The sequence below is a fragment of the Hyla sarda genome, chromosome 3 (genome assembly GCF_029499605.1).
Source record: "Hyla sarda isolate aHylSar1 chromosome 3, aHylSar1.hap1, whole genome shotgun sequence".
Taxonomy (NCBI): Eukaryota; Metazoa; Chordata; class Amphibia; order Anura; family Hylidae; genus Hyla; species Hyla sarda.
The window spans coordinates 173,156,669-173,164,658 of record NC_079191.1 but is presented as its reverse complement, the minus strand read 5'-3'; the positions used below and the strand labels follow the sequence as shown (position 1 = coordinate 173,164,658).

At 49.8% G+C, this 7,990-nt stretch overlaps 1 protein-coding gene across 5 annotated transcripts in view; it reads right to left on the bottom strand.

The window, feature by feature from the left end:
• Positions 1-6,855: 6,855 nt before the first annotated feature.
• LOC130361880 (deoxyribodipyrimidine photo-lyase-like) overlaps positions 6,856-7,990 on the bottom strand; it is a 53,518-nt gene continuing 52,383 nt past the window's right edge. For all 5 annotated transcript variants that reach the window (XM_056565509.1, XM_056565505.1, XM_056565506.1 and 2 more), the window contains exon 11: positions 6,856-7,990. This exon is cut by the window's right edge and continues 627 nt beyond it. The gene's annotated coding sequence lies outside the window, so the exon portion shown is untranslated.

Sequence of the window (7,990 nt, the reverse complement as noted above, 5' to 3'; positions counted from 1 at the left end):
AACCGGGACCAAACAGTTATGAAGCGCGCTCAGCTTCTGAGCATGCTTCACAGATCAAGAGCCAGTCACGGACAAATATACATCCGTGGTCTTTAAGGGGTGTGATATTTCAGATGTGACTGAGGTCCAAAGGGGATTGTTGGCATGCATCTGGTAGGGGGGGCGGGACCAAAATTGATTTAGCTTCTGTTTCCTTGATCAAATCCCTGTATGCAAAGAATGCAAAACATCTACAGACAGAAGATGATGTGGTGAAAGCTGGATGTGAGGGACAGACAGACACTGTCAAATTGTAGCCAATAGACACAAAACTACAGCCCCTGTAATTATTGCTGAGTTACGGGCATTCGTATTGTTAGAGCTGCGATAGCTTGATTGACACCAAGCAGTATCAAACATGTTTAGGGGTGTGAAGACCACAGAACATGGACACTGATGCATGGAAATATTATATGGTCCCATATGTCCTGTTTTATTTCCATTCATGTGGAGATCACTAGATGAAACCTACAATGTTGTCAGCCCAGTGACAAGCATGGTGGGGATTCCTGTATGGTTTGGGGTCACAATTTATGGGTCTTCTATTTGTTCTTTTAAAATTTTCCAGATTGTGATGCAATCTTCCAAGCAGACAAATACTCTTAACACTGCTCAATGTACTGGATCTTTGTTCAAGGAGCATGAAAATAAAAGCTATGCATTTAATAGTGGTGCACCAAAAAGGAGATTTTTGTACTTACCGTAAAATCACTTTCTCGAAGGATCCATTGGGGACACAGACCATGGGTATATGCTGCTGTCACTAGGAGGCTTGACACTATGGCAAAAAGAAGAGTCGGCCCCTCCCAGCAGGATATACCCGCCCACAGGCATCTGAGCTAATCAGTTTTAGTCCCAGAGCAGTAGGAGAGCACAGACCGGTCAGAAAAAAAAACATGAACCGTCCGAGGAAACCACAGAATACAAATTAACTGAACACACCCTCAGACAGGTAACCGAACCAGGAACACCAGAAAAAGAGGTTGGGTGCTGTGTCCCCCAATGGATCCTTTGAGAAAGATTTTACGGTAAATACAAAAATCTCCTTTTCTCTATCAGCTCCATTGGGGGTCACAGACCATGGGATGTACCAAAGCAGTCTCTAGGGTGGGCAAAGTAAAAACAGTCAGGCAGAAGGCTGGACCACAGCCAGCTGCAACACTTTGCGTCCCAGACTAGCATCAGCGGATGCAAAGGTATGAACCTGGTAGAACTTTGAAGGTGTGCAAAGAAGACCAAGTGGCCACTCTACAAACCTGTGAGGCCAAAGCCTTGTTGCGGAGAACCCAGCATGCCCCGACAGAACAAGTGGAATGAGCCGAAACCCTGAAGGGTGGAGTCTTCCCCTTGTAGCGGTAGGCTTCTGAAATAGCAGATCAGAGGCAGGTTGTCCTTTACGGCGAACTTCCGTAAGAACAAAAAAAAAGTCACAGAAGAAGTGACAGAGAGAGCGGTCCGAACAGCCCTCACCACATCCAGTTTGTGGAGCAAACGTTCCTTGGGATGAGATGGAGCGGGACAAAAGGACGGAAGGAGGATGTCCTCATTAAGATGAAAAGCAGAAACAACCTTTGGTAAGAAAGACAGAATCTGACAATAGACATTTTTGTCCTGGTGTATGATCAGGAAGGGAGAACGGCAGGAGAGAGCAGCCAGCTCTGAAACTCTTCTAATAGAGGTAATAGCGTTAAGGAACTCCACCTTCCAGGAAAGGAGTCGAAGAGGAATGTCCCTGCTGGGTTCGAAGGGAGTACCCTGCAGGGCACAAAGAACTAAGTCCCAGTCCCAAGGTGGTGTAGGGGACATGTAAGGAGGGACCGTGTGGGCCACTCCCTGAAGAAAATCCGGATATGGGGATCGGATGCTAGGGGACACTGAAAAATAATGGAAAGGGCCGAAACCTGACCCTTAAGGGAACTGAGAGCTAACTATTGTTCCAGCCCTGACTGCAAAAAAGAAAGGAGTCGAGGGAGAGAGAACGTAACAGGAGAAAAGGAATGAGATTCCCACCACGAAAATAAGACCGCCAAGTACGGTAGTAAATCTTCGCAGAGGAGGGCTTGCGCGCCCTGAGCATAGTGTGAATCACCTGGGGAGAGAAACCCCGAGCCCTTAAAACCTAAGTCTCAACCGCCATGCCCTCAAATGCAGCGACAGTAAATTGGGGTGGCAAAGGGGTCCGGACAAAGAGGAAAGCGCAACGGAATGTCGTCCATTAGTCGGACCACGTCAGCATACCACGCCCTCCTGGGCTAGTCCGGAGTCACGAGAATGTCAGGAACGCCCTCTGTTTTGAGTTTCCTCAGGACCTTGGGAAGGAGGGGAAGTGGAGGGAAAAGATAAGGTAGGGCGAAGTCCGACCAAGGAATCACCAGGGCATCTTCTGCCAGAGCCAAGGGATCCCGGGACTTCGCCACGAAGTGAGGGACCTTCTGGTTGTGGCAAGACGTGAATAGGTCCACGTCTGGAGTGCTCCAGAGGTTGCAGATCTCTGCAAATACCTCCGCATGAAGAGACCACTCGCCAGGGTCGCTGGAGGATCGGCTGAGAAAGTCCGCTTCCCAATTGTTTACTCCTGGAATGTGTATTGCCGAGATGGCCGGCACTCTTAGTTCTGCCCAGAGGAGAATCTTGGACACCTCAGACATTGTTGCAGAGCTGCGAGTGCCACCCTGGCGATTGATATACGCCACAGCAGTTGTCTGACTGGACACGAACAGGACGGTCCCGAAGAAGGATCTCCCAATGGCAGAGACAAAGCTAGATTGCCCTAAGTTCTAATATGTTGATCGGGAGGAGGGCTTCTCGGGGGGACCAAAAGCCTTGGAATGTCCGGTCCCTGAAGACACCCCCCCCAACCCGAAAGACTGGCATCCGTCGGGACGACTTGCCAACAGAGGGGCAGAAAAGGACCACAGAATGGACTGGCGAGATCTCCGAGGCAGAATGATCCTGCGATCGAGGGATAACTGAAGAGCAAGTTGAAGAGGACGGTAATGGAACTGGGCAAATGGAACGGCCTCCATGGCCACCACCATCTGACCCAGAACCTCCATGCAAAAGCGAATGGACACTGGAGCAGGGTTCTGAAGCATCTGAACTCCCAACAGAAGAGACAGCAGTTTGTCCGGCAGAAGCCGAATCCGGGCGGGCGCGGTGTCGAACTGGAGTCCCAGAAAAATTAGAGGCTGAGTGGGAGTTAAGGTGGACTTGTTCTGATTGACCATCCAGCCGAAAAGAGATAAGGTTTGAAGGGTGAGACGGAGGCTCTCCCGATTCTGGGTTCTGGTTGGGGCCTTGATCAGGAGGTCATCCAGGTACCTGAACTGAGACACCTCAGGACCTTGGTGAAGACCCTTGGAGCAGTGGCCAGAGAGAATGGAAGGGCCACAAACTGAAAATGGCCTTCCGGAACTGCAAAGCAGTCCTAGAAAAAATGTGGAGGTAGGTGTCCCGAATGTCCACTGAGGAAAGAAACTCTCCTTGATCCAAGGATGCCACGACCAAATTGAGAGACTCCATGTGGAAGGTGAGACTGTGTTGGTTGAGGCACTTCAGATTTAGGATCGGGCGACGGAACCCCCTTTCTTGGGGACCACGAAGAGGTTGGAATAAAAAAACGCTCTTCTGGAGGAACCGGGACAATAACTCCCTGAATGAGGAGGGACTGGATTGCGCCCCGAAAGGCCCTCGCCAAAGGAGGAGGACCAGGGAGCCCGGGAACGAAAAAAGCGGTCCCTTGGAAGGGAGGCAAATTCGAGCCGGTATCCGTTGGACACCTTGTCTCTGACCCAGGAGTCCTGCACGCATGCGGACCAAATGTCCCGGAAGAAAAGCAGAGGACCTCCCACCCGAGAAAAATCCATGGGGATTATCCCTTCAGGCGAGAAATGACCGGAACGGTTATTAGATTTCCAGGAGGGACGGGTTTGGAAGGAGCAAGTCTTGTCCCGCGAGAGCGCCGGTCTGGACGTCCCAGTGGAACCAAATGCCAGAAAAGACCGAAAAGAGGTAGACGTTCAACATGAGGTAGTGCTGCGAGCCTTATTTTGGGGTAACAAGGAACTTTTACCACCCATCGCCTCTGAGATAATCTCATCTATGCGCTTGCCAAACAGACAAGAACCAGTAAAAGGAAGCTCCGTCAGAGACTTCTTAGAAGCGGCATCCGCGTTCCAGGCATTGAGCCTTATAGAACAACGAAGGGCCACCAAGTTGCCTGTGGCAAAAGCCGCACAACGGGCTGATTGCATAGAAGTATTACAGAGAGTCTCTAGTCCTGGATAGTAGGGGAGCTAAATCAGCCAATTCCTCCATGGGGGATCCAGAAAAAATACCCTGGCGGAGTTGAGAAGCCCAGGCAGAAGCAAAAGCAGGAAGCAAGGAAGAACCCGCTGCTTCACCCGAGTCTCCACCTTCTTGTCTGCCGGGTCTTTGAATGAAGCTGAGTCCGCAAATGGCAGAGTATTTGCTTTTGACAGGAGGGAGAACGGAGGGTCCACTGTGGGAGGAGTGGTCCACCGAGCAATATGGCAAAGGGAAATTGCGCTTGATCCTTCTTTGTTATTTTGAAACTTATTGTCAGGGTGCCTCCAGGCAGACTCCAGCAAGGCATCAAATTCAGCATGAGAGCTGAAAACCTTAGGTGCAGGCCGGGAACGGTGAAAGGAAACTTCTGGAGCCACGTCCGAAGTTCCTGGGTCCTCTAGATGAAAGGTGTCCGCCAGGCCGGCCGTATCTGTTCGGCGTTCTGAGTCAGAGGCAGAACCAGAAACCTCATCTTCCAGTTCTCCAGGAGTGTGAAAACGGGTGGAGGCAGCCTCGGATGAGGGAGAAACAGACCTGGTGTGCTGATCTGGAAAACCAGAGCGGCAACCCGGTGAGTGCCCCTTAGAAGAGGTGCATTTGCTGGCTGCTGAGGCAGAGAGGCGATACAGAGAGAGAAGACACCCATTCTGGAGGGATAGCAGAGCCCACAGGGTCTGCAGGAGAATCCTGAGTAGAAATACCAGGAGGGTCGTGGGGGTGCAGTGGAACAAGTTGGTTCAGCGGAACCAGACATTTTTGTATTGCAGCCCTTGCAAGTGTAATAGATGACCAGGGCCCGGTTAGCTGTCTAGAAAGAGGGACAGTTCTGAGTTCGGACATAGCAAATTAAAACAGCCTCACCCAGTGTCTGTGTCCCTAGTAAGGTAGCTGTTGTGAGGAGAAGAGGGAGAGAGAGAGAGGAAGAGAAAGAGAGAGAGAGAGAGAGAGAGAGAAAAAAATTGGCACAGAAGCGAGACTAGAATGTGTGCCCACACGTTAAAGAAAGATATTCCTGCCAGCCGCCAGTAGGCAGGACGAATAGCCGACAAGAGCCGCAGCCGGGGAGAGAAATATGCTTGGCTATAATGGCGCCCAATAGCTCTATATGAGGGAGCGTGCCGACAGGATGAGGAGAATGACGCTCCAGGCTTGTCTGAAAGCGACACGGCCGGAGCTAGTGTGGGGATCTGCCCGCAGCGCGCGGGCGCGGATATGAAACTAAAATGTCCACTGAGGTGCCGGCGTTAGTTCCCCTTGCAGCAGTAGGACAGACGCTGAGGGGGGAAGGAAAGGAAACACAGTCCTACACCACTGACTAAAGATCCCCACAGCCCAGAAGTGGATAGGGGATGCCCAGTTTATATTCTTCAGCACTAATAAAGATGAGTGGGCTGAAATCAGAGGGTCTCCAGAGGCTGAAAGTCCCAAAAACCTGTAAGAAAAAGGGGGAAAATACTCACCTCAGTCAGAAGCACGTACCTCATGAAGTCTTCAGTCAGCTTTTATCACCTGCATCATGCCAGCCTGTAACAGCGAGACGAGCAGGGAGGCAGGGGGACCCGGACCCGTGAGGTACAACCCCAGGCGCTGACCGTTGGCGAGAGGGGGTTGACATACATCCATGATGTCTGTGCCCCCTCAATCGCAAATGGGGAAACAGTGAATGTTATGTCCCCACCTAAAAACAGGAAAATAAAAAGGGAAATAAAAATCTAAACGTCCCTAATCTGGAAAATAAAAAAAAAGTATTTGACCTGGTCTGTGGAACCCCAGACCAGCATCTGCCTCCTATAGACACTAAGCTAAAACTGATTAGCTCAGGTGCCTGTGGGCGGGTATATCCTGCTGGGAGGGGCCGACTTTTCTTGTTGCCATAGTGTCAAGCCTCCTAGTGACAGCAGCATATACCCATGGTCTGTGTCCCCCAATGGAGCCGATAGAGAAAAGAGAATTTTGGGCTCAAACTAAAAATTTTGAATATGCTTGGCCAAAACTTACTTGCCCTACCCACTAATTAAAAAAAAATTAAAATAATGTAGTACTAGGGTTTGGTCGGTTGCAGAGCCATAGGCTGTATTAGGGCATGCTGTAAGTTGCAGTTAGTTTGGACCTTCTGTGTTAGTGACGTCATGTCCCCTCAATTCATGTCTATGGGAGAGGCGTGACTGCTAGTACGTAGCAGTCATGCCTCCTCCCATAGACATGAATGAAGGGAGTTTGGCAGCTGTAGTCACCAGTCATCCGGCACAGAGCAGGGTTCACTCCATGCAAGCGTGACTAGGGTGCCGCACCAGAGATCCCGGGGGTCCCCAGCGGCAGGACCCTCGTGAACAAACATCTTATTGATGTTATGATTTTTATATAGAAATCATTTCCAAATCGGTTTAACTATCTGGCACCAGTTGATTTAAAAAAAAAAAAAAGTTTTGCAGTGGAGTACCCTTTAAGTAAAAGTTCACTACATAAGAGTGTTACAAAAGATTTTAATTTGCTTGTTTTTTTTTATGAAAAAAAAAAAAACCCTGTACAAAAAACACACACACTTGTACAAGTAAATAGTAATACAATGTAACAGCATGTAAACAAATCTAACCCTACAGCAACAAGTAAACATCCACCTTATTATAAAATGTTTAGGTCCAACAGCCTGTGTAGAAAACATCTCTTAAATGGAACCTGTCACTTATTTTATGCTGCCCACACCACAGGCAGCATGAAACAGGTGCAGTGAGCACAAGAGATGAGCTAACTTCCAGTAATTCGATTTGTCACGAACTTCTCGGCTCAGCAGTTGCTGACTTTAGCCTGCATAAATTAGTTCAGCTTTCATGTGCTTTGGTCGGCTGGAAAAGGTGGATACAGTCCTAGGAGAGAGTCTCCCACCGGAGCACCTGAAAGCTGAACTAATTTATGCAGGCTACAGTCAGCAACCGCCGAGCCGAGAAGTTCGTGACTAATCGAATCACTGTAACTTCGCTCATCTCTAGTAAGCACTATGAATTACTCTCCAGGAAGCTACATACCCTCGAGTTTTAGAAAAATCTGTTTAAAAAAAAGTAGTAGTCGTCATCTTGGGAGGCGGTCCCAGCAGCTGTACTGCACGTGCCTTAAAGGGGTACTCCTCCGCCCCTAAAAGTCTTATCCCCCTATCCAAAGGATAGGGGATAAGATGTCTGATCAGGGGGTCCTGCCACTGGGGACCCCCGTGATCTCGGCTGCGGCAACCCAGACATCTGGTGCACGGAGCAAACTTCGCTCCGTGCCGGATGACTGGTCATGCGGGGCGGAGGCTCGTGACGTCACGGCCACGCCCCCTTAATGCAAGTCTATGGTAGGTGCGTCACGCCCCCTCCCATAGACTTGCATTGAAGGGGCGTGGCCTTGACATCACGAGCCTCTGGCGCTGCCCCCAGCTTCTCTAAACAAATGGTGGGTGCAGTGGCAGGACCCCGTGATCAGACATCTTATCACCTATCCTTTCGGTAGGGCATAAGATGTCTAGGGGCAGAGTACCCCTTTAAGTGACTTATCCTTCCCCATCTCTCATTACTCAGGGGCAGAGAGCAGTGGCCTTGAATCCCCTCCCATGACTACGTACTTGTGTTCCAGCGTTTTTTTTTTTTTTTTTTTAAACTAGGATTTC